At 39.1% G+C, this 26,916-nt stretch overlaps 1 long non-coding RNA gene across 1 annotated transcript in view; it reads right to left on the bottom strand.

The window, feature by feature from the left end:
- Window positions 1–18,153: 18,153 nt before the first annotated feature.
- LOC118524219 (uncharacterized) overlaps window positions 18,154–26,916 on the bottom strand; it is a 29,638-nt gene continuing 20,875 nt past the window's right edge. Inside the window, exon 2 of the long non-coding RNA XR_004911514.2 lies at window positions 18,154–18,528. This is a non-coding gene — a long non-coding RNA (uncharacterized LOC118524219). The remainder of the gene's footprint in view (window positions 18,529–26,916) is intronic.

The raw sequence follows: 26,916 nt of genomic DNA, 5'->3' as shown, positions 1-26,916 counted from the left end.
AAGATGAAAAAGCTTGAAACATTGCAAGAAGTACCAAAATGTGACACAGAGACATGAAGTGAGCAAATGGTGTTAGAAAATAATGCCAATAGACTTGCCCAATGTAAGGTTGTGTAAGGTTGCCACAAACATCCAATTTGTAAAAAATCGGCAGTATTTGTGAGGCACAATAAAGTGAAGTACAATAAGCAGGGGTGTGCCTGCAGCTGATTCAGATTTCGATTAGTGTTTGCATGGTGCATTTTTCCCTTTTCTCTTAAAAAAAAAATGCACAGAATTTGTCGGCTAACTGAACATAATGAAAAATAAAAAAATAACCACTTTTAAAAAATTGAGTTATAATAAGTAAAATTCACTCATTTAAGTGAACATTTCTGTGAGTTTTGACAAATGCTTATTGCCATGTAACCACTGTTAATACCAGATATGGAACATTCCCATCAACCTCCAAAATTCCTTCCTGCTCCTTTGTAGTCAGCATCTCCCTCTATCCCCAGCCTCTGGCAAACACTGATCAGTTTTCTATACCTAGTGATTTGCCTATCACAGATGTCATGTAAGTGGAATTATAGAGCATGTAGCCTTTTGAATTTGCCTTCTTTCACCTATAAGAGGCATCTGAGATTCACCCATGGTATTGTTTGGATACTATTACAATAAACCACAAAATGCCAGGAACTTAACACATTGAAAATTTATTTTTAACCCAGTTAATTGGTACCTGAGTGGGTTCCTGGCCATCAGGAAGAGGGGAGTCTTTTACATGCAGTTGAGCAATCATCAGTCTGATGGGCACTCTGCCACCTTCAGCTCTTGGCTTTCAAGGATGCCCAAAGTGTCAAGGTCCAGCCATTAGATGGGAAAAGAACATGGAGCATCATGCATGGAAATTTTTATGGGGAAGGGCTGAGAGTAGTAAAGATCATTTCTGCAATGTTTCTTTCCAAGAACTAGTTCACATAGCCAGGCCAAGGGCCGCTGAGAAATGGATACTATTCTCAGAGTATCCACATTGGGCAGCTGCTTCCTTGGACAACCATGGAAGGGAGAGTGTGAATTGAGGTCTACAACTAAGTTTCTCTACAACACTAGTGTATGGTAGATACCCAATAAATTTATTAAATGAACAAAATGCTTTCAATTTCAATTTTGTGGTTCTGGGAGAATTTCTTAAATATTTGCACATGTGGAAACAATTTGAGTTCTAGGTTATTTATGGATCACTATAGAATACATATGTAATTTTTATTTAAATTATTTTATGAACATATATAGAATAGGTTTTAATCTGAAATTATAATCATGAGCACTAAGAGCCACAAAAGAGAGCTGTCAAGTCAAACATAATCAATTGGTTCTGAGTAATTTAGGTTGATATTCATTTACTCCTTATTCATTTATTTTGCCATCTGCTAATACTTGCAAATACACTAATGTTAACAGGTACCAAAGGTTTAAGAAAAAAATGACAAAAGAAGAATAAAATTGTAAACTGTCAAGCTACTTGCTCATTATTTTTTCAAATGAAAATTTGCTCATTTTTGGTGGTGGAACACTTAGAACCAGCTAGCAGAACATCAGTGTTCCCTAAGACCACAGTTTGAAAAATCACTGGTTTTGTGGAATATTGGGTCCTAGGAAGTGAGGTACAGGGCTGGTCACAGGAGAGAAAACAGAAAAGATCCAGCACAGCTGGACATGTGATCAGAGTAGACTTGCCTGAGAGACCCAGGAGAAGGTCCAGTGCAGCAGGGACACCCATGCTAGCTTGAGGTCTTGGGACCAGTACAGAGAAGGTTACCTCTGGCTTTGCCTTCTGTCCTGAGCCTAGTCTTCAATCTTTAATTGTCTGCTGATATTGCCACCTGGATATCCAGTTCCATTTCAAACAGAGGTCTGAAACTCGTCTCTTTTACTCCTGAAGCAGCATGCCCTCTAGCGGCCCCATCTATAAACAACGTTGGAGTCTTCCTTCTACTACTGGTTGGTCAAGCTTGAAGCTTTGGCTTTTCCCCTTCTTCCTCCACCCTGCAAGTGCTCAGACCTCATGCCTCAGCAGTTCTGCTTGGTTAATGACCTTCCAGTCAGTGTCTGTCTTTCCATTCTCAGTGGGCAACCTGGTCCTTGCCCTGAGATGCTCCCACTCTAACGTGCATGACAGCCTCCCCTGATCTGTTTCCTTTCCCTCTGATGAAGCCTGTGTTTCCCATTATATTCTTCCTTTTTTAATTTTTATTATTTATTTTTTTATTTTTTTATTATGTTCAGTTAGCCAGCATATAGTGCATCATTAGTTTTTGATGCATTGTATTCTTCTTAATGCACATTAGTATATTGAAGAGACTGGGATAACTTGCTTCACTATGTTTAATTCATTGTTTCCCTAATTTTAAACTATGGATGTTCCCTTGTTTTTTGATGGTACACTTATTAATAATCCAATGAACAAGTGTTCTACACGATACTCTGGGATGTGACCCTTAGGACAAACTCTAAGTTCTTTGGTTTGACATTAAAGTCTTACCACAAACTTGTCTTTTTCTCCTGTACCAATTTCATCTCTCATTATTCTGGTCTATCTCACCTTTAAGGCTTAGCCCAATTTTGCCTCTCCCTTCAGGGACACCTGCCTGCTCTGTCCCGCAATGTTGTCCTTCTAAGACTCTTGTGTTCCTCTGTCTCAACCACTCATATGGCACTTCATTTGTAGGATTGTTTCATCTCCATCAGGGGCTGATAGCTCTCCCTCACTAACTAAACCTGACCTCAGCTCCAGCTGCAACAACCTCTAAGATTCAGTTACAGCCTGCATCAGTAGAGGCCCTTCTCCTTTTTCAGGGTGACCCCTGTACCAGTCCACTGTATTCTAGCTCAGCCACTACCACCTGTGCCTCCAAAGACATGTGACTATTTCTGGTTCTTTCCATAGCATACCACACAGGAGCTCTGGGAACACCCACCCTCCCACCTCTTCCTGCTGGAGTTCACTCACATTGGCTGGATCCTCCCAAATGGAGGATATTCTCAGAGTCCTAAATGAGGACTGGGGCACACATCCCTATGTATCTGGCTTTAACCTCAACCTAACACCCTCCCCCAGGATTCCAGCATTTCAGCCTGGATGTGTGTGGAAGCAGAAGCCAAGATATGAGCTCTGACTTCTTGCTTCTCCTCCTTCCCACTTTCCAGGCCAAAAGGCTCTACTTTCTTCCCCTTCATGTGAAGAGGCTTTTCTCTTCACTGTCTTCTTCTTCTCCCCAAAGTGGCATTTGCCCACCTCATTTCCTTGATTTCATGGAGACAGAATGACAGCTACAGGACATGGTCTTTATGGAGTAGAATAATTTAAAAAATACTACCAGTTTAATAGTCTCACAATATTAATGTGTAATATATATGGCAACATTTTATAAACTATAAAGTTTGCCAAATATAAGAGAGCATAATATTAATAATAATTATTTGGAGAAATTGGAAGTGGAGGGAAAATATTACAAATGTCTTTGCCTCTTGCTCAAGTCAGCCACCACTGTACTCTGGGCCCAGTCAGGACGATGGGGTGATTCTGTGGGCGAACAGCAAGGGTGCTGTCCAATACGCTTTGAAGTTCCTAAAAGCGACCACACTGTCACATGGAGTCAGAGGCCAGTGAGCCTGTGTGGCTGACAACATCTGTGGGACCTGGGAAAAGATGTTTCTCTCCATTCCAGTCTTGTTCTTGAACATGCCATCCCAGGCCTAGGATCTGCCAAAGACAATGCTCAATGTTTAAGTTTTGGAGATTCTAACTCAAAAGTCAGAATGAGCCTCTTTATCCTTTGTGTATCACTAAAAGGAAGCAGTTCTCTCTGTTACAGGGACATTCTGCCCTGTCTGGTAGAAGTTTTGTCCCTGGCACCTCATGTCTTATTATAGGAGCACTGAAGCCAAAATGTCTAATGCTTGAGCCAAAACAGAGATTTGGGCCAAAATACCTTCCACAGCCAAAGCTCAAGTTTCTGAAGAAGTAGATTTATTTCACTAAAATTAGCATCTTTCCAATTTAGATCACAATCTGTAAAGCATTTACTGTCACAGCCTGAAAAAAACAGGACCAGGTTGAATTTGGGTTGCTTAGTGAGAAGTGGTCAGCTCTTCTCAAAAACTGACCAAAGTTTTCTAGGGTCATGTGATGTGGATAGACCTTCCTCACATAATAAACTCCTAAAAAAGAAGAATCAGAAAGATCTCAAGCACATCCTTAATTAGCTCTGGACTGTGGCCCCCACCTCATGAATTAGTCATCCTTTAATTAATGAACTCAAACATTTGCTGAGTTTGAGGATGTGCCAAGCCATAAGCTAGGAATGCAAAGATGACTAAGACAGGGCTTGTCTTCTGGAATATTCACAGTCTGATGATCAGCAGAGGAATGCAACTCAGGAGCAGAGTGTTGTTATAGAAAGAGGTGCAGGGCAATTTCCTGAACTTTGTTCCCGTGGCTTTTGTACTGAAGACTTAAATCCATGTTAGGTTCAAATTGCCCAGGAATGAAGCACTTCATTCTTGTCATCTCAAGCCCATAGAAATTCCAGGAGTAAATGAAGTTTACCTGATATCCAGCAGTTTGTTTACTTGGTGTTTGTCTTAGTGAATATTCCTCTAATTTTGGAATACATGGACAAATTTTTGGAAACATTTTGGTTGGTCAAACAAATCATGCTCAGGGGCTAAATTCAAAGGCTGGTGTGGGACCCTAGGAGGCAACCTGCGGTGTGGCCCCAGTCCCCAGGCACCTGCGGGTCAGGTGTCACAGGCTCTGGTGGCTCAACAGAAACTCCTGATTCTGAGCCCCCCAAGACCATTAGACTGGCCCCTTTCTCCACAGGGCCTGTTAAAAATCCCTTGCAGGTCACTGAGACTCTGTTACACCATCTCCAGAGTGGTTCTCCAAACTCAGCAGCCACTCTGATAGTTCAAGAGTCTGCTTTAACTGGGAAACGGGCAGTAGAAAAGCCACTATCAGTTCTTTGTCTTTTACGTGTCACAAGCCTGAGGATGAAGATCAGTTTGCACACCCTGGGCCTGCATCATCCTCAGCAGGAACTTTCAAATCCATGGAGGGCAACTGCCACAACCTTGACATCATCAAGCTGGAATGGGGAAGGGAAAGGCCCCGATGCCACCAGCTGTGTCATTTATATTCCAACCACGGGGTTGCACACAGGTTGTTTTTAAAACTGACTAGTGTCCAGTGTAGTCAGGACATCATTTCCTCCAGGTGATCAGTAGCTGACAAGGAACTGAAGAGTCTATTAACTGCTGTCCTCTCAAAAACCTGAGGAATTGACCTCCACTCCTGCTTTTCTCCTTTTGACTAACCCATTATAAGAACTTAACAAAATGAAACAGCAGCCTACAGAATGGGAGAAAGTTTTTGCAAACCATATATCAGATAAGAGATTAGTATCCGAAATATATAAAGAACTAACACAACTTAACAACACGACCAACAACAAAATCCAGACAATCCAATTTAAAAATGGGCAGAAGAACTAAAGCGACATTCTTTCTAAAGAAGACATCAAAAAGGCGACCAGGTACATGAAAAGATGCTCAACATCACTAATTATCAGGGAAATATAAATCAAAACCAAAATAAGATGTCACCTCACACCTGTAGAATGACTACCATTAAGAAAACAGGAGGCAGCAGGTGGTAATAAGTAATCTTGGTACCCTGTTGGAGAGAATTACATGGGTTCAACCACTATGCAAAACAATATGAAGTTTCCTCAAAAAATTGAAATAGAACTGCTGTACAATCCAGCAATTCTTCTGGGCATATGCCCAAAGGAAATGAAAACAGAATTTTGAAAAGATCTATGAACCCCTGTGTTTATTGCAGCATTATTCACAATAGCCAAAATATGGAGACAACCCAAATGCCCACTAAGGGATAGATGGATAAAAAAGATGTGGTACATATACACAGTGGAATATTATTCAGCCACGAGAAGAGAAGATATCCTGCCCTTCACAACAACTTGGATAGACCTTGAGCACGTTATGCTAAGTGAGCCATGTCAGGCAGAGAAAGACAGGTACTGTATGATGTCACTTATATGTGGAATCTAAAAAAAGTTAAAACTGCTTCAAAAAAATGGAGAGTAAAATGGTAGCTACCAGAGGATGGGGAGTGGGGGAGATAGGTGGGTGGGTACAAACTTGTAAAGAGTAGTAAGTAAGCCACAGAGATCCAATGCACAGTATAATGATATAGTCAGTAATACTATACTATAATTATACAATGTGATAAATACTGCTTCAATGGCAATCATATTACCATGTATAAATATATTAAAGTAACAAGCAAAACACCATAAATTTACAAATTGTAACATGTCAAATTTATTAAGTTAAAAAAAGCTGAAGAGGGAGTCTGGGGGGCCCACTGTAAAGTTGTAAACAGCCCAGTACTCTGGGTCTTGCCCACTCTGAATCTCCCCAGGTATTTCTATTTCTTCAAAACTTTCTAACAGAAGGTCCCATAATATGTCTAATTATAAACGATTATTCTGTCTTGAGTAATCCTAAATATTTAGGGTGTAAAATACTACATAACTGTAAACCACCAATGATTACAGAGTACCTACTTAGCTGTTACACATGAACATTGAGAGGAATGTTTTCATGTAGCAGGCCTGACATATTCCCAGGAAGCCCAACTTTCAGGTCCAGCTTCCCGACTGGGCACAGCTGCCCTTACTGCACCCTTTTGCCCTCCCTATGCAGTTCTTATTTCCCATATGGACAAAAGGCCACCAGGCCCTGCCTGGCTATCTTCGAATGACCTTGTCCTGGTTGGGACAGATCTTCCATTGCCTCTTTATGGAGCTGGACAAGAGGAATCACATGTCGACTCTAGAAAGCTCAATGGCCTGTGAAGCTCAACTCTTCATAAGGCTTACAGAGATATGTGCACCCAGTGTAGCCTCATAAACCTAGACCTTACCAGGAATTAGAAATGAACTGCATCCAAGTGTGAAGAGTTAGGAAACAGGAACCAGAGGCTCCTGTGGAGATGGAATCAGGGTGTGGTGATGCCTCTCACAAGTGATAGGGGGAGGTCCTGTCAGGAGAAGCAGAGAGGTAATCAGGAACCTAGGTGTTTCAGTAGGAAGGTAAATAGAGATAAATGTTGGCAGAAGGCCTCAGAGAGTTCCAGGTACACATAGCAGGAGGATAGTCACTGAGATGAGGCAGGGCTGAACCTCCTGGTGGGGAAGCCAAGGAGGTCCGAAAGATGTGACTCAGGACCCAGGTCAGAGGCTTAGACCCAGTCAGCTTCCACAGAGGTGAAGATTTGATCCCAGGAGCAAGACTGCTAGCACCAGACAAGGTCTAAACAGGACTAGTTGTAAAGATTCCTTGGCTTGGTTCTGAGTCAACTAAAGAATACCCTTGAGTTCTTTAAATTCTCCAAGGCCAGAGTCAACTTTTGTCCCAAGTCCCACTGAGGGCAGAGGTCAAGTACTCCCTGCTGCATACAAAACGTAGCCTTTGGCTCAGGACATGGGGTTGGTCCTGACAGTCTCAGGACACTTTGCTTTCTTTCTAGGAGAGTTCGTAGTGTGTGTATGTGTGTTTTTTATCAGTACCAGACATCAAAATAGAGTTTTGATTACATCCATTCTCAAATGTTGCTCTTAATGAAGTCTTCTGTGGGTAAATGCTATATGGCGCATGACCTCATAGCAGACAATTTTAGTTAAATTAGATTTGAAAAGAACATTTTAAAGGAGTTTAAAACTTAATTAAAGGGTTAAACAGGGATGAGGGATGTGTCCCCTGGCAATAACAACTAGAGGAGTTCTCTGGGGGCCCAGGGGAACTAGCACATTTGAGTCAACAGACAGAAGAAACAGAACAGCACCCTCCATGCAGAAAACCATCAGGCAAAACAAGGGGCCAGGATGAATGCACTGGCACATAACACATTATATAATGGTATTTGTAAGACATAGAAAACAGTATAAAGATGAAGATAAGAGCAAACAGGTGACCACACATGAAGTTAGGTTAATAAAATATTACCAAGTAACTGAAGAGTCACTGCGCACCTAGACATCTTCCTGCCTCGTTTCTGTTACCTTGACCAACTCCTTTGGGGATCACCACTATTCATCACTGTACCCAGACCTAATTCCTGATGCCAGGATGAAAACTCTCCACTAACCATCAGTGCCTCCTTTTTTTTTTCCAGAAAAGGTTACCACTCTGCAGTTCTCAAACTTGAGTGTGCCTCAGAATTTCCTGAAGACATGTTAAAATGAAATTGTCAGGAAAACACTCTTTGAGCTTCTGATTCAGTAGGTCTGGGGTGGGGCCCAACAAGGTTAATTTCTAGAAGTTCCCAAGTGATGCTGGTGCTGCTGCCGGTCTGGAACCCACCCTGTGAGAATTTCTGCAGCGTGGAGAGAGAACGGAGACAAATTGTTGCCCAGTGTCCAGGACACAGCTTCGTTTGGGGACCAATGTGAGCAGCCCAGCTGTGCAAATGTTTCTCTGGAGAAGCTATCACAGCTCAGCAGCCTCAATGGAGGGTTGGAGGAGGGAAGTGGGGATTTCATTTTCATTTCTCCACTCATGCCTTCAAGGTGGAAAGGGATCCATTAGGGGAAATAAGGACATGAGGATCGTTAACCTGTCAAATAGATTACTTTAAAAGAAATCATGTGCCAAATATACACAGACTCTGAAAACTTGAATGCATTTACGAGTGATAGATTACCAGTAGAATAGTAAAGGAATGTAGGGTGTTTAATCAACAAACCTAGCTTTTACAAATATTATAAGACTAATTGTCTGTCTACGGTTTGTCTTATGGGGAAACCAATGAAAACAAAATGCTGAACTGGATGAACTACTGGCCTGACATAATATCATAATCATGCTCTTAAGTTTTTGCAGAACACTTTTGGAGAGCACTAGAGTACACGGGCATGCTGGCTGCTTTGATGAAAATAACCATTTTACTTTTCTGTATCTCCCATTAGAGCAGGAAATTTGCTTGTCTTGCTCCCTACTTTATCCCAATGCCTGGCATATAGAAAGCGTTCAATATATATACTTTTGAAAAAGCATTGGATAATAACAATAAAAAATACATTCCTGATATCCTAGAGCCCATAGTGATGCAAATGAAATATTTGTAATATGTATTACATACACACATGTAATATGTACAACAAGTTACAAAGCTATGAAAGCTAAGCCAAAGCCCTTTATATGATGTTGTTAGAACACAGAAATTGCCCCAGTGAAAATTGACCAAAAAATTATAAGGCTTATTATAATCAAGGGAGAATGGCAAGGCAAATAATAATAATTGGTCAATGACTTTCAAAATTTATTGTGAAATATTAAAGCATACAAATGATGTAGTGTGATACAATAAATGTGTTCCCACAACTTAAAGAATTTAATATTGCCAAAACAGTGGAGGCCCTTAATGTAAACATCTTTAATCATTTTCTCTTCTCTCCCCACTAGAGGTAACACTTCATCTTGAATTTTATATTAATAACTTTTCCATCTATTTCTTTATACTTTTACCAAGCATGTATACATTTTTGCATGTGATAAGCTTGTAACTAAATGGTAAATATATTCTTCTGGAAGATGCTTGGAAATTCATCCATATTATTTTTGTCTGTAATTTTATTTCTGTTCTTTTTTTAACCCTCCAAATTAGACATTATTACTGTCCTAGAAGGTTAGGATTTATTTAGATTTGCTTAGGTGTGGGTCAGTTTCTCTGCTTACCAGATATTATAGTTATATTATTGAATACTGATTAAGAGCTAGTTATTGTTGTAAAATGCTTTCTATGTACTAACTCTAAACTTCACAAAAATTCTGTAAGGTGGCTATATTATTATCCTCGATTTACTGAAAAGGAAATTGCAGCACACAGTGGATCAATGACTAACCTAAGTTTACTGCCTAATACGGCCTACAACCAGAATCTAAGTGCTGTCAAATACATGAGGAAACAAGATACTATGAATGAAAGACAGAAGAAACAAAACAGACCAGAATTAAAGGCCTAAAATCTAAGATAGTAGAATTACCAATTTCAGAATATTTGATTAAAATGCTCAAAAGCCTTGGGACGCCTGGGTGGCTCAGTCGGTTAAGCAGCTGCCTTTGGCTTGGGTCATGATCCCAGTGTCCTGGGATCAAGTCCCACATCGGGCTCCTTGCTCGGCAGGGAGCCTGCTTCTCCCTCTGCCTGCCTCTCCCCCTGCTTGTGTTCTGTCTCTCTCTCTGACAAATAAATAAATAAAATCTTTAAAAAAAATAAAATAAAAAAAATAAAATGCTCAAAAGCCTTAAATAATAAAAAGAAGAATTTAGAAATATAACTAATAAATAAGGAAATGTCAAAAAATGACCAAAAGTTCTAAAAAATAAAGCAAACTTCTAGAAATTAGATAGATAGCTAGAATAAAGCAAAAAAGACCATGAACAGGTTGAAGAATATTTTTTAAAGAACTATAAAGGTTTGTGGTTCAGATAATTCATCAAGTCTGGTGAATTTTTAGCAACCTCTCTTCCCGCTTATTCCCATTATCTGCATTTTCTTCTTTAAGGATTCCCGTTAACTACATGTGCGATCTTCTCATTCTACTCTCCACACTTCTTAACCTCTTGCTTACATTTTCTCTCCATTTCTGTTCCTATGCAATTCTGGGTAAGTTCTTCAGATGTCTCACCATTTACTGATTCCCTTTATAGTTCATCCTAATAGGACACAGCATTTTACTGCTGAGCGGAGTCAATCTAAAGATACATTTGGTCTGGAAAACATGTCTTCTAGTTTAGAGATAAATGTCCATGCTTTATGCTAGTGTGATTGGTATGGGCCAGTTTTTCCCAGACTTTGGTCACTACCCTTATGATTTTTTTATCTTACCTCTATATAACTATACAAATAGTTCCTTAAGATTTTTCTTTAAAATTGTTCATTTTTTACTTACATTTATTTAAAAAGGTATCTTGGGTAATTTTCTGTATTTTTGAATGTTTCAATTTTTAAAATTTTTTATTTAAATTCAATTTAATTAATATATACTGTACTGTTAGCTTCAGAGGTAGAATTCAATGAAATGTTTTCATTTCTTTAATTTAGGACAATTATACCAATGGAAAAGCAGTATCACTTGTTTTTATAGGAGTTACTTTTTAAAATATTTTAAAAGCCAAATAATATTAACTTTAAAATTTCAAGCAATAATAAATACAGTAATAAAGTAAACTGCTTTAAAAAATGCATATCCAAAAATCAATTTCTCAGTGACCATGGACCTCAGTCAGTAAGAAAGGATATCCACCTTGACATTAGTTATTTTAAGAAGAAGATGAGGCTTTATATCAGTAAGGTGACTGCATATGAGTGTTAAACAACACTGGGAATTAACATTTTACTTGTAAGGATAACATTAGGTTGTTCTTATTAGTAAATGTATTTGTAAGATCCTCTGCTGGTCCTGAGCTTACCGACCATCCCAATGATTTTGTAAGATCCTCTGCTGGTCCTGAGCTTACAGACCATCCCAATGATGGGATGTTTTCTTAGGAAATGTTTTGTAATCTTCTCATCACACAAATGGATTTGAGGACTTTTCCATATGAAAAGCCTAAGTGATTCCTTTTTGCATAGAGACTGAATGCAGCAGCACCATGCTCCAGAAAGCTGAGGGAGTACTCAACGTGATTGACAATGCCCTGCTTCTCTCAGGTGTCAATCATACCAGCACGTGGATTTGACTTTAGTGTGATGGACCGGCTGCATGGAACATCGTCTTCCCAATGCCTCATTTCCAGTCTGTGTTATACTCCAAGCCAGAGGGGAGGAAAAGATGTTGGAGGAGTAGGGGACCCTATTCAAACCGGTCCCCTGAATTGAGCTGGATATCTACCAGACCACTCTGAACACCCACGAAGTCAGCCTGAGATATAAGAACACATATCTGGATCTCTACAAACAGAATATCGCAGACAGCTGGTTTTGAGGTATGAAGCAGGGAGCTGTGATTCTGTGGGCAGATATCAGAAGATAAATGGAAGGGGGCAAGAGCCATGGAGATCCTGCACCTCCAGTTCATGAAAGCCTCCCAGGCTGGGGACAGGGCACAGACTCGCAGACTGGTAATGGTGGGGAAAGAACTTTAGGGAAGTCCACCAGACTGAAACCGGAGCAGCAGGGCTGTGCATGTGAACTGGGGGCAGCTGGTGGCTTTAGAAGCACAAAGGGCAGAGACATGCACCTGTGCCCTGACCTGGAAGTGAAGACTGGGAGTACAGCTGAGGGGCACACAACCCAGGACACTGCAGTTTATAGTAGCACAGACAGAAACAGAGAAAATGTTACCTGGAGAGCTCACTGAAGAACAGGCTGCAGTCTCTTTGTTCTGAGGCAGAGGGTTGGAACCAATCTCTTCTGCTCTGACATTTGAAAGAGACGTGGAAAGCCTCCAGGGAAAGCCACCAGATAACAAAAGCCCCCCAAAAACCGGTTTTCACTGAGCCCATCCCACCCCCACAGGGTGCAGGGCAACTCTGCCCAAATAGGGTTGCCTGAGTAACAGCGCAGCAGGCCCCTCCCCCAGAAGACAAGCTGGGAGAACAAGAGGCCAGCAACCCTAAGGTCCCTAGAAAACAAGTGCATCTTGCTTGGGTTGTGGTCAATAATTTGGACTCTGTACGTTCCCTCAACCACCCCTCAACAGAATGACTAGGAGAAGGAACCCCCAAAATAGGAAAGACTCAGAGACTGTGACTTCTGTCACAGATTTACAAATGGATACAGATATAACCAAGATGTCAGAAATGGAATTGAAGGTAGCAATTGTGAAGACAATAGCTAGAATGGAGAAATGGATTAATGGCAACATAGAGTCTCTAAGGGTGGAAATGAAAGCTGAACTGGCAGAACTTAAAAATGCTATCAATGAGATCCAATCTAATCTAGATAATCTAACAGCTAGGGTAATGAGGCAGAAGAACGAATTTGTGATCCAGAAGACCAACTGATAGAAAAGAAGGATAAAGAGGAAGCCAGGGAGAAACAACAAATCCATGAAAACAGAATCAGAGAAATAAGTGACACTATGAAACGATCCAATGTCAGAATTATTGGGATCCCTGAAGGAGTGGAGAGAGAGAGATCTAGAAGATATATTTGAGCAAGTCATAGCTGAGAACTTCCCTAATCTGGGGAATGAAACAAACATTCGTGTCTTAGAGGCAGAGAGGACCCTTCCCAAGATCAAGGAAAACAGACCAACACCCCAGCATGTAATAGTAAAACTTGCAAATCTTAGAATCAAGGAAACCATCTTAAGGGCAGTTAGGGGGAAGAGATTCCTTATGTACAAAGGGTGGAACATCAAAATAATGTCAGACCTATCCACAGGGACCTGGCAAGCCAGAAAGGGCTGGAAAGACATATTCAGGGTACTAAATGAGAAGAACATACAGCCAAGAATACTTTATCTGGCAAGGCTGTCATTTAGAATGGATGAAGAAATGCAGAGCTTCCAAGACCAGCAGAAACTGAAAGAATATGTGACCACTAAGCCAGCCCTGCAAGAAATATTAAGGGGGGGTTCTATAAAAGGAGAAAGACCCCAAGAGTGATATAGAACAGAAATTAACAGAGACAGTCTATAGAAACAAGGTCTTCACAGGCAACATGATGACAATAAATTTATATCTTTCAATAATCACTCTCAATGTGAATGACCTAAATGCTCCCATAAAATGGCACAGGGTTGCAGATTGGATAAAAAGACAAGACTCATCCATATGCTGTTTACAAGAGACTCATTTTGAACCGAAAAATACATCCAGACTGAAAGTGAGGGGATGGAGATCCATCTTCCATGCCAACGGACCTCAAAAGAAAGCTGGGGTAGTAATTCTTATATCAGACAAATTAGATTTTAAGCTAAAGTTAGAGACACAGAAGGACACTACATCATTCTTAAAGGGTCATCCAACAAGAAGATCTAACAATTGTAAATATCTATGACCCCAACATGGGAGCAGCCATCTACATAAGCCAACTGTTAACCAAAATAAAGAGTCATATTGTTAACAATACGTTAATTGTAGGAGACCTCAATACTCCACTCTCAGCAATAAATAGATCATCTAAGCAGAAAATCAACAAAGAAACAAGAGCTTTGAATGACATACTGGGCCAGATGGACCTCATAGATATATACAGAACATTCCACCCTAAAACAACAGAATGCTCATTCTTCTTGAGCACACACGGAACTTTCTGCAGAATAGACCACATACTGGGTCACAAATCAGGTCTCAACCAACACCAAAAGATTGAGATTATTCCCTGCATATTCTCAGACCACAATGCTTTAAAACTGGAACTCGATCACAAGAAAAAATTGGCAGAAATTCAAACACTTGGAAGCTAAAGACCACTCTGCTCAAGGATGTTTGGGTCAACCAGGAAATCAAAGAAGAACTTAAATGATTCATGGAAACCAATGAGAATGAAAACACATTGGTCCAAAATCTATGGGATACTGCAAAGGCAGTCCTAAGGGGGAAATACATAGCCATCCAAGCCTCACTCAAAAAAATAGAAAAATCCTGAATTCACCAACTAACTTTACACCTTAAAGAACTAGAGAAAAAGCAACAAACGATGCCTAAGCCACGCATTAGAAGAGAAATAATTAAGATTAAAGCAGAGATCAATGAATTAGAAACCAGAAACACAGTAGATCAGATCAATGAAACTAGAAGCTGGTTCTGTTGAAAGAATTAATAAGATTGATAAATGACTGACCAAACTTATCCAAAAGAGAAAGGACCCAAATTAATAAAATTATGAATGAAAGGGGAGAGATCATGACTAACACCAAGGAAATAAAAACAATTAATAGAAATTATTATCAACAACTATATGCCAATAAACTAAGCAACCTGGAAGAAATGGATGCCTCCCAGAAACCTATAAACTGCCAAGACTGAAACAGGAAGAAATTGACAACCTGAATCAGCCAATAACCAGTAACAAGATTGAAGAAGTGATCAAAAACCTCCCAAAAAACAAGTCCAGGGCCTGATGGATTGCCTGGGGAATTCTACCAAACATTCACAGAAGAAATAATATCTATTCCCCTGAAGCTGTTTCAAAAAATAGAAACAGATGGAAAGCTTCCAGACTTATTCTATGAGACCAGCATTACCTTAATCCCCAAACCTGGCAAAGACCCCATCAAAAAGGAGAATTTCAGACCAATATCCCTGATGAATGTGGATTTCAAAATTCTCAACAAAATCCTAGCTAATAGGATCCAACAATGCATTAAAAGGATCATCCACCATGACCAAGTGGGATTTATCTCCAGGATACAAGGGGGGTTCAACATTTGCAAATCAATCAATGTGATAGAACACATTAATAAGAGGAGGGAGAAGAACCATATGGTCCTCTCGATGCAGAAAAAGCATTTGACAAAATACAACATCCTTTCCTGATTAAAACTCTTCAGAGTGTAAGGATAAAACTCTTCAGAGTGTAAGGATAATAAACATTCCTCAAGTTCATAAAATCCATCTATGAAAAACCCACAGCAAATATCATCCTCAATGGGGAAAAGCTGAGAGCCTTTCCCTTAAGATCAGGAACACATCAAGGATGCCCACTCTCACCACTGTTGTTCAATATAGTACTAGAAGTCCTAGCATTGGCAATCAGACAACAAAAAGAAATAAAAGGTATTCAAATTGGCAAAGAAGAAGTCAAACTCTCTCTCTCTCTTCGCAGACGACATGATACTTTAGGTGGAAAACCCAAAAGACTCCACCCCCAAATTACTAGATCTCATACAGCAATTCAGTAATGTGGCAGGATACAAAATCAATGCACAGAAATCAGTTGCTTTCTTATATACTAACAATGCAACTGTAGAAAGAGCAATTAGAGAAACGATTCCATTTACAATAGCACCAAAAACCATAAGATACCTCAGAATAAACCTAACCAAAGAGGTAAAGGATCTATACTGTAGGAACTACAGAACACTCATGAAAGAAATTGAAGAAGACACAAAAAGATGGAAAAACATTCCATGCTCATGGATCAGAAGAATAAACACTAAAATGTCTATGCTACCCAGAGCAATCTATACCTCCAACACCATCCCTATCAAATTCCAATGACATTTTTCAAAGTGCTGGAACAAACAATCCTAAAATTTGTGTGGAATCAGAAAAGACCCCGAATCGCCAAAGAAATGTTAAAAAAGAAAAACAAAGCTGGGGGCATCACGTTGCCCGATTTCAAGCTATATTACAAAGCAGTGATCACCAAGACAGCATGGTACTGGCACAAAAACAGACATATAGACCAATGGAACAGAATAGAGAGCCCAGATATGGACCCTCAACCCTATGGTCAAATAATCTTCAACAAAGCAGGAAAAAAGATGCAATGGAAAAAAGACAGTCTCTTCAATAAATGGTGCTGGGAAAATTGGACAGCTATATACAGAAGAATGAAACTCGACCATTCTCTAACACCATACACAAAGATAAACTCAAAATGGATGAAAGACTTCAATGTGAGACAGGAATCCATCAAAGTCCTAGAGGAGAACATAGCCAGTAACCTCTTAGACATCGGCCACAGCAACTTCTTTCAAGATACATCTCCAAAGGCTAGTGAAGCAAACAAAAAATGAACTTTTGGGACTTCATCAAGATAAAAAACTTCTGCACAGCAAAGGAACAGTCAACAAAAGAAAGAGGCAACCCACAGAATGAGAGAAGATATTTGCAAATGACACTACAGACAAAGCGCTGATTTCCAAGATCTATAAAGAACTTCTCAAACTCAACACCCCAAAAACAAATAATCCAATCCAAAAAATGGGCAGAAGACATAAACAGACATTTCTCCAAAGAAGACATCTGAACAGCTAACAGACACATGAAAAAATGTTCATCATCATTAGCCATCAGGGAAATTCAAATGAAAACCACATTGAGATACCACCTTACACTAGTTAGAATGGCAAAAATTGACAAGGCAAGAAACAATAAATGTTGGAGAGGTTGTGGAGAAAGAGGAACCTTCTTACACTGTTGGTGGGAATGCAAGTTGGTACAGCCACTTTGGAAAACAGTGTGGAGGTTCCTCAAAAAGTTAAAAATAGAGCTACCCTATGACCCAGCAATTGCACTACTGGGTATTTACCCGAAAGACAGAGATGTAGTGAAAATAAGGGCCATATGCACCCCAATGTTCATAGCAGCAATGTCTGCAACAGCCAAACTGTGGAAGGAGCCGAGATGCCCTTCAATAGATGAATGGATAAAGAAGATGTGGTCCATATATACAATGGAATATTATTCAGCCATCAGAAAGGATGAATACCCAACTTTTACATCAACATGGATGGGACTGGAGGAGATTATGCTAAGTGAAATAAGTCAAGAAAGAGAAAATCAATTATCATATGGTTTCACTTATTTGTGGAACATAAGGAATAACATGGAAGACATTAGGAGAAGGAAGGGGGAAATGAAGGGGGGGAATCAGAGGGGGAGACAAACCATGAGAGACTATGGACTCTGAGAAACAAACTAAGGGTTTTAGAGGGGAGGGGGTGGGGGGATGGGTTAGCCCAGTGATGGGTATTAACGAGGGCATGTACTGCATGGAGCACTGGGTGTTATACGAAAACAATGAATCGTGGTCACTACATCAAAGACTAATGATGTACTGTATGGTGACTAACATAACATGATAATACAAAAGAAAATTTTAAAAAAAATACTCCAAGCGACTGTGATTGTCAGGAAGTCATCCACAGTTTGGAAAATCTCTTCTCCAGTGGTTCAGTTTGTCAAAATTCTGGGCGCCTGGGTGGCTCAGTTGGTTAGGCGACTGCCTTTGGCTCAGGTCATGATCCTGGAGTCCCAGGATCAAGTCCCGCATTGGGCTCCCTTCTCAGCGGGGAGTCTGCTTCTCCCTCTGACCCTCCCCCCTCTCATGCTCTCTCTATCTCATTCTCTCTCTCAAATAAATAAATAAAATCTTTTTAAAAATTTGTCAAAATGCTGTGGTTTCCAAATGTCTTCACAGTCTTTATTCAGTTCACAGCTAACAAACACCAGAAGATGAGCTGAGTTCAGAGGTTCTGCAACTTTATCAATTTTCAGGGACTTATGCTAACTTCGTCCTACTTGGGAAAACTGCTGCTGGTCATACTTATAATTTTCCTGCAAATATGTTATTTGACAGGGGCTCCTTATCAACTGCGCTTTCTTTGTCTTGGCTCATTGGCTTTGCCAGCAGGCTCTGTCTTGGCTCCACAAAGCGTGCAGTAGCTCAGCCTTTCTGGTGAGATTCAGTGTTAGGAAAGAGGCCTTCATGGCTCCTGCACTTCATCTCCTGTCCCTCTGCACATTTGCTTCAGGTATTCGTCCGCATTCTTCCACCTTGAAAAAAAAGAAAAGGAAGTTTTACAGGGCATTCGTTATATGTTTCCAAAACAGCTCTTGGGAGTGAATGACTTTATATTATGATTAGAAGAATTTTTGTTTTCTTTACTGCTGGTACTTTCGCAGTAAGAACAGAAGTTTTACATGACGGATTGACCTGACCATCTACCCCTTCAAAGCATATTGCATCACATCACTAGCACTCACATTTCCACTCAGTCTTTATGCTTTTAACATCCCAAGATTTCAAAACAACACGGAGAGAAACAAAACAGAACTCAGGCCCTTTATCACTGTATAAGTGCTGTTCTCATTGCAAATTAGTCTCATCCTCTGGGGTGCCTCAACTGCTGCAACTCTGACACCCACACGTCCAGTGACGTAGGTAAAACAGAAGTCTATCTCTCCTGTGCAGACCATCCAGGCCATGGGGCAGTTTGGCTCAATACAGTCGCTTAGGGGCACTGATGCTTTCCATCTCGTTCTCTTTTGGCTCTTGTTCCTATCTGCACAGTCCAACCAGACCGCCACCCCAGGAAGGACTGGAGGGCAGGCAGCTCCCCTTGAAACCATGGTGCCCTTCTAAGGGTTCTACCACATCTGTTCTTCCTTGTTTTCCTATCACCTTTCTCTATATTGTGGCCAGAGCAAAATTTTAAAATGAAAGTTCATGCCCCCTCTGTGCTTAACATCCTACTGCACCCACTGTGCGTATTAGATAAAATTCAAACTTCCTAATGTGAACAACAAAGTACTGCAGGATCCATCCACCTCTTCTGAGCTCTACCACACTGTGCCCTTCTGCCTATCATTCTCTGGATGTCTGCTTACGTCGCTGACCTAAACCAGCTCTCTCCCCATTGTAATCCTCGTCCTACTCATATAGGACTTACCACACTTGTGATCTTATGCTTGTTTTATGGTATTGGTTTAAAATCTCTGACCTTCGGAATTAAGTATTATGTTTTTGGTTGCTAGACAACAACAAAAAAAAAGAAAATTGAGTCACAAATGTTTTTAAATTTATCGCGACTTGTTTTATGGCCCAATATATGTTCTATCTTTATGAACATTCCATGTACTTGAGAAGAATGTTTCCCACAGCTGCTAGGTGCACAATACTTAATTAGGTTAAAATGATTAATAGTGTTGTTCAAATTTATTACACCCTTCTATATCAATTATTAATAGAGTATGATTGTGGATTTATGTATTTCTCCTTTGAATTCCGTAACATTTTTCTTTAAATAATTTTAAAGCTAAATTATTAGGTGCATGATTTTTATGTCTTACTGGTAAATTGACCCTTTTATCATTATGCAAAATGTCTTTATATTTTATAATATTCCTTGTATTGAAGTCTACTATGTCAGATACTAACATAGCCGGACCAGGCTTCTTTCTGTTAGATTTGCATGGTATATCTTTTCCTATTCTCCAATTTAAATTGATATTTCTCCTTGTACTTTAAAGTGTGTATCTTTTAAACAGTTTAGAATTGGAATTCCTAGGATTTGTAGGTATACACAATAGAATGCAGAGATCATAGGGTATAGTCAGTGAGTTTTTGATAGCTGTATACCCCTACATAAACACAACAACAGTAAAAATGTACACTGTTTCCATGAGAGTCACCCATGGGGTTTCCTCTCTTAGTAGTTCATTCCTTCTTATTGCTGAGTATTATTGCTGTGATATGACTATACCACAGGTTTTGGTTATCCATTGTTTTGTTGATGGACATTTGAGCTGATTACAGCTCGGGACTATCATGAATAAATGGTATAAGAGTCTATACAAGTCTTTTTGTAGACACAGGTTTTCATATCTCTTTGCTCAGTACCAAGGGTGGAATGCCTAAGTCATAGGATAAGTCTGTTTAACTTTATAAGAAACTGCTACCCTTCCTCCAAAAGTGACTCAAAATTCTAGATATTCATTACTCTTCAACATTAGGTAGTGTTAAATTATTACTTATTCTAGTGGGTGTGAAATGATATTTCATTGCGGGTTCCATGTGACTTTTCCCTGACGACTAATGGCAACACGTAAGTTGTCAGGAGCTTATTGGCCATTTATACATCTTTGGAAAATGTCTGCTCAAGTTTTTGCCTGTTTTTAATTGGGTTGTCTGTCTTTTTCTTAATGATTCATGAAAGTTTCTTGTATATTTTGGAGTCTTTGTCAGTTATATGTACTGAAAATACTTTCTTTCAGTATGCAGCTTATTTTTTCATTTTCTTAAAAGTGCATTTTTATGAGCAGAAATCATTGATTTTGATGAAGTTCAGTTTATCAAATTTCACTTTTTTTCTTTTTTTTATTGTGTTATGTTAGTCACCATATAGTACATCATTAGTTTTTGATGTAGTGTTCCATGATTCATTGTTTGTGTATAACACCCAATGCTCCATGCAATACGTGCCCATCACCGGGCTAACCCATGCCCCCACCCTCCTCCCCTCTAAAACCCTTAGTTTGTTTCCCAGAGTCCATAGTCTTCTCTCATGGTTCATCTCTCCCTCTGATTTACCCCCTCCTTCATTTTTCCCTTCCTTCTAATGTCCTCCATGCTATTCCTTATGTTCCACAAATAAGTGAAACCATATGATAATTGATTTTCTCTTTCTTGAATTATTTCACTTAGCATAATCTCCTCCAGTCCCATCCATGTTGATGTAAAAGTTGGGTATTCATCCTTTCTGATGGCTGAGTGATATTCCATTGTATATATGGACCACATCTTCTTTATCTAGTCATCTGTTGAAGGGCATCTCGGCTCCTTCCACAGTTTGGCTATTGCGGACATTGCTGCTATGAACATTGGGGTGCATGTGGCCCTTCTTTTCACTACATCCATATCTTTGGAGTAAATGCCCAGTAGTGCAATTGCTGGGTCATAGGGTAGCTCTATTTTTAACTTTTTGAGGAACCTCCACACTGTTTTCCAAAGTGGCTGTACCAACTTGTATTCCCATCAACAGTGTAAAAGGATTTCCCTTTCTCCACAACCTCTCCAAGATTTGTTGTTCCTTGCCTTGTCAATTTTTGCTATTCTAACTGGTATAAGGTTGTATCTCAATGTGGTTTTGATTTGAATTTCCCTGATGGCTAATGATGATGAACATTTTTCATATGTCTGTTAGACATTTGTATGTCTTCTTTGGAGAAGTTTCTGTTCATGTCTTCTGCCCAAAATTCTCAACAAGATCCTAGCTAATAGGATCCAACAGTACATTAAAAGGATTATCCATCATGACCAGGTGGGATTTATCCCTGGGATGCAAGGGTGGTTCGACATTTGCAAATCAGTCAGTGTGATAGGACACATTAATAAGAGGAGAAAGAAGAACCATATGGTCCTCTCAATTGATGCAGAAAAAGCATTTGACAAAATACAACATCTTTTCCTGATTAAAACTCTTCAGAGTGTAGGGATGGAGGGAACATTCCTCAATTTCATAAAAACCATCTATGAAAAGCCCACAGTGGATATCATTCTCAATGGGGAAAGCTGAGAGCCTCTCCCTTAAGATCAGGAACACGTCAAGAATGCCCACTCTTGCCACTATTGTTCAACACAGTACTAGAAATCCTAGCAACAGCAATCAGACAACAAAAAGAAATAAAAGGTATTCAAATTGGCAAAGAAGAAGTCAAACTCTCTCTCTCTCTTCGCAGACGACATGATACTTTAGGTGGAAAACCCAAAAGACTCCACCCCCAAATTACTAGAACTCATACAGCAATTCAGTAATGTGGCAGGATACAAAATCAATGCACAGAAATTAGTTGCTTTCCTATACACTAACAATGTAACTGTAGAAAGAGCAATTAGAGAAATGATTCCATTTACAATAGCACCCAAAACCATAAGATACCTCAGAATAAACCTAACCAAAGAGGTAAAGGATCTATACTCTAGAAACTACAGAACACTCATGAAAGAAATTGAAGAAGACACAAAAAGATGGAAAAACATTCCATGCTCATGGATCGGAAGAATAAACGTTAAAATGTCTATGCTACCCAGAGCAATCTATACTTTCAATGCCATCTTAATCAAAATACCAATGGCATTTTTCAAAGTGCTGGAACAAACAATCCTATAATTTGTATGGAATCAGGAAAGACCCCAAATCACCAAGGAAATGTTGAAAAAGAAAAACAAAGCTGGGAACATCACATTGCCTGATTTCAATTTTCACTTTTGTGATTGGTGGGGGTTTTTTAATTCCCATTTTGTTTTGTTTTTGTTTCATGTCTAGACAACTTGTGTTATGTAGAACCATGCACCTTAGGAATGTAACATCTTGATAATACAGATTTCAGTTATTTCTTATATTATGTAATAATTTCTCTCTGTTATTAAAATATCTGCAGTAAAGATCTGTCACACAGAAAAGCACGTTGTCAATGGTGCCTGGGAATGAAGGTATATCCTGGAATCAGCTTCTTCTCTGGAGACTCCTCCTCACTCCTCTTTCTTAAATCTTTGGGCCCTAACTTGACCTATTTCCAGGGGCACAGATCAAGGAAGGAAGCCAAAAACCAAACTCTGGTTTACATAAGAGTAAGTTTCCATCCGGAGGCAGCATGTTTCTGTCTCACTTGTGTGGAGCAGTGTAACTCTATATCATGACCTCTCTTTTACACTATGTCTCAGCCTCACCTGATATTACCAAAAGTCCTATGAATATTTTCTTAACTAGTACACAGTTTTTCTTCTGAGGAGAACTCTTCAGCTTCATACTCTCACCCTTAACTTCACCTGATGTGGCTTGTAAGATCTCATGTTTTTATCCTTTGTGTGTGGGGAGGGGAGGGTGTAAAATATACCTAACACAAAATTTACCATCTTAACCATTTTCAAGTGTACAGTTCTGTTGTATTAAATACATTCACATTGTTGTACAACCATCACTACTATCCATCACCCAAATGCTTTTCATGTTTTGCCAACTGAAACTCTGTATAAAAAACTCCCCATTGCCCTCCCCCAGCCCTTGTAATCCACCATTTCTGTCTCTATGAATTTGAGGTGTCTAGGAACATGTAAGAGGAATCATACAATAATTATTCTTTTGTGACTGGCTTATTTCATTTAGCATAATGTCTTCAAGGTTTATCAAGGTGTGAAATTGTCCTTCCTTTTTAAGGCTGAAAAATATTCCATTATATGCATGTTTTACATGTCTATTCTTTCATCCATTGATGAACACATGAGTTGCTTCCACCTTTTGGCTATTGTGAATAGTGCTGCTAGGAACACGTGTGTACGAATACCTGCTCTCTTCCCCACTTTCACTTCTTCTGGCTATACAACCAGAAGTGGAATTGCTGAATCAAATGGTAATTCTATGTTTAATTTTTTGAGGAATTGCCATACCACTTCTCACAGCACCTACATCATTTTACATTCCCACCAGAATATGAATTTCTCCACATCCCTGCCAACACTTGTATTTTCTAGGTTTTTTTGATAGTAGCTATTCTAATGGTATAAGGTAGCATCTCATTGTGGTTTTGATTTTCATTTCTCTAGAGACTAGAGATGTTGAGCATCTTTTCTTGTGTTTATTGGATATTTGTATATTTTCTCTGGAGAAATTTTTACTGAAATACTCTGCCTATTTCTTAATCTTTTGTTTGTTTGTTTTTGTTGTTGAGTTGCAAGAGTTCTTTATATACTCTGGACATCAATCCCCTTTTAGAAAATTGTTTTGCAAATATTTTCTCCTATTTTGTGGGTTATCTTTTCACTCTGTTGATTGTGTCCTTTGATGCACAAAAGTTTTAATTTTGATGAAGTCTAATTTGTTTGTTTTTTTCTTTTGTTGCTCACGCCTTTGATATTCAAGAAATCATTGTTAAATCCAACATCATGAATCTTTCCCCTATGTTTTCATCTAAGAGTTTTATAGTTTTAACTTTTGTGTTTAAGTCTTTGATCCATCCTGAGTTAATTTTTTATATTGTGTGAGGTAGGGATCCAACTTCTTTCTTCTGCATATGAATATTAAGTCTTCCCAATGCCATATATTGAGAAGACTATCCTTTCCCAATCGAATGGTCTTAGCACCCTGGTCGAATAGCTTATATTTTAAAAATAGTAATTTTCCCACCTTCCTGTGTTGATATGTCACACAAGTTTTAGATTTACTTTTGCTGTTCATTACCTTACTAACTAGTTACAATTGGGTTTTTGAGGGCTATCAGATTCATTGTGGAGAGTCTACAGGATAATGTTCTATCATCTATCTATCTATCTATCTATCTATCTATCATCTATCTATCTATCTATCACCTATCATCTACATCTATATTTATATCCTCATTCCCTGTGTTGTTTGGTTCCTCTGAATTTAGCTCCTTATGTTGTGTATGTTCATCAACTTCAAGCTGACATTCAAATTTCCTGCCTTCAAACATTGATCCATTTTGCCAAGTTCAACTGTAAAAGATAAATGGAGACTGATGGTAAAGATCCCATTCCAACATATTGTCTTTTGTTATCAGAAAACTCCTTGCAAAGGGAAGTGAGATTAGGCCTAATCTTTTGTTTATAAACAAAGCATTTGGCAGAATTCAGCTGTGGCAGAAAGTTGAACTGTTAACATTTTGTATAATGTCAATTCATTTAGTTCATTGAACATGTGTTTATTGAGTGTGTATTACATGCTGGGAAATGTTCCGGTGATAGAGTAGTGAAACAGAACAGACAAAATCCCTGTTTGCAGGGAAGTTATGTTCTAGTGAGGAGCCAATGTTTAATAGAAGAGGAAAATCACACTCATCTGCAAGAGGACAAACTAAATGTCTCAAAAACCAGGCACTTGATTCTGGCCAGACTTGCCAAAGAATTCAGTTTATGCTCATTTATTTCAGTAGACTAACCCTGCAACTAGCCCTTCTCACCCCAGAAGCATGCTCTTAGCACAGTGACCACTGAATTTACTAAGAAACATAAATTAGTTAATTTTGTAATTACTGCACATAAAATTTCAATTCTCCAGGTCATACTAGATAAAATATGATGGAGCAATGTATAAAGACAAGACTTTCTGTGAATTTGCATGCAATTTGTTTGACAAAACTTTTTAAAAGCTCAAAAATTCAACATGTTTCCACCAAATCCTTAAGGAGGATGGACCTTCCTCTTCACCTAGGCCCTGTGCATCACCTACTTGCTCCTGGCCACCTGCACAGCAGTTTGAGAAATGTACATGTGAAGAGAAAACAATGAACTTTGGAGTCAGGCAAACCAGGATCTGAATTCCAGAGATGCTACTTATTCTCTGTCTATAAAGTAGGGATAATGATACCTACCTCTTGTAATTACTGCAGGAATTAAATGAGATCAGTGATGCAGGAAAACTGTCTGGCATAGTATCTAGCAGATAACAAGTGCTCAATAAATATTACCCATCACTTTTGTATTATTACTCAACAGTAAACAATGGGATAATTCATGGGAATGCTAATGTCTCTATGAATTAGGGCTTTCTACAATCCCTTTGGGAGACTATGCAGTTAGACACAGTGGTAGAAAAGCTGAAAGAGAAAAACTTCCTCTTCTCTGACACTGGTTCCAGTTGGGGTTGGAAAATTTTCTTCCACTCTTAATTCCATTACATTTTTCAATCATCAGCATATTTCCATCCCCTTTTTTTGCCCACCTCTTCTTTTTCCATCCCCTCAGCCAACATATTCACATTTTGTCTCCAGTGACTGTGGATGTTGTGTGGTGGGACTAACTCAGCTGTGAGAACTGGAGTCTACAGCAACCCCAGGGGGAGTTAATTCACACCCAGCAGAAACAGGACAGAATCCCCACAAGAGGTTAGAGAATATGGCTCTGCTATTTAGCAGGAGGCTATAAATTCTTTTGAGATACCTTCTAATTTGGGGGCCTACCATCTTCTCTGCCTCTCAGGAACAGGGACAATGATTCAACTCCTAAATAATTCCTTATAAGGGTTTTTGGACTGCTTTCCATGTATGCCATCATCGTCAGGAGTCTCAGCTGCTTGATCTACTTAACCAATTTTGTTTATAAACTTTTCTCTGTATTCTTAAACATTGTTTTGGGAAAGAAAAGGCTACTTCTTTAAGGTAATTTATTCTCGTATTCCTAGACTTAACGTAATTGTTGGCTATGAGCACAAAGATTAATTCTTCGCTTTTGAAAAGAATGTTTTTTTAATTATGCAGTGTAGAAAATGTAAATTCTCATGTTCCTTCATTAACCTGAATAGTTTGTGAGAAACAAAGAATGTAAGAAAAAAGTCAATGTACGATTTTTTTTTTATTTTAACAGTAAAAAGATGTTTCTAGGAGGTGTCTCAGTATTGATGTCCCAATTTCAGTGGGAGGGATTCATTC

The sequence above is a fragment of the Halichoerus grypus genome, chromosome 12 (genome assembly GCF_964656455.1).
Source record: "Halichoerus grypus chromosome 12, mHalGry1.hap1.1, whole genome shotgun sequence".
NCBI classification, from domain to species: Eukaryota; Metazoa; Chordata; class Mammalia; order Carnivora; family Phocidae; genus Halichoerus; species Halichoerus grypus.
This window is presented reverse-complemented; position numbering and strand designations above follow the sequence as displayed.